At 48.4% G+C, this 446-nt stretch overlaps 1 pseudogene across 1 annotated transcript in view; it reads right to left on the bottom strand.

The window, feature by feature from the left end:
- The window catches only part of LOC311366596 (UDP-glucuronosyltransferase 2A3 pseudogene), a 3,947-nt pseudogene extending 3,766 nt beyond the window's left edge, over positions 1-181 (bottom strand). Inside the window, exon 1 of the transcript XR_014684229.1 lies at positions 105-181. The product of XR_014684229.1 is annotated as a UDP-glucuronosyltransferase 2A3 pseudogene (transcript). The remainder of the gene's footprint in view (positions 1-104) is intronic.
- Positions 182-446: the final 265 nt, after the last annotated feature.

The raw sequence follows: 446 nt of genomic DNA, 5'->3' as shown, positions 1-446 counted from the left end.
AAGAGAACCAAACGTCCAACATGTTGTTGTTGCTGTTGTCAACAGGAGCATGATTTATTTTCAGATCTTTTGTAGGTAGTGTCAGAACTTGTGCAGTGGCTAACCTTAAATCTCAGCAGTGGTGAGTAGAGTAGGCTGCCTTCCCCCGTAGTGTTCCAGTCTCGCTGACGGTGTGTGGGAGGCAAATGTACTGTGTGGTGTTGAGTTACATAATAGGGGAGAGGCCTACGCCTACCGTGTGTGTGTTGTGTGTGTGTGTGTGTGTGTGTGTGTGTGTGTGTGTGTGTGTGTGTGTGTGTGTGTGTTGTGTGTGTGTGTGTGTGTGTGAGTGAGTGAGTTGAGTGAGTGAGTGAGTGAGTGAGTGAGAGTGAGCGTGATGAGTGAGTGAAGTGAGTGAGAGTGAGAGAAGAGAGAGAGAGAGAGAGAGGAGAGAGAGAGAGAGAGAG

Source organism: Micromesistius poutassou (genome assembly GCF_964030765.1).
Source record: "Micromesistius poutassou genome assembly, chromosome: 21".
NCBI classification, from domain to species: domain Eukaryota; kingdom Metazoa; phylum Chordata; class Actinopteri; order Gadiformes; family Gadidae; genus Micromesistius; species Micromesistius poutassou.
The sequence above is the reverse complement of the archived record's forward strand: the minus strand, read 5'-3'. Positions and strand labels throughout refer to the sequence as shown.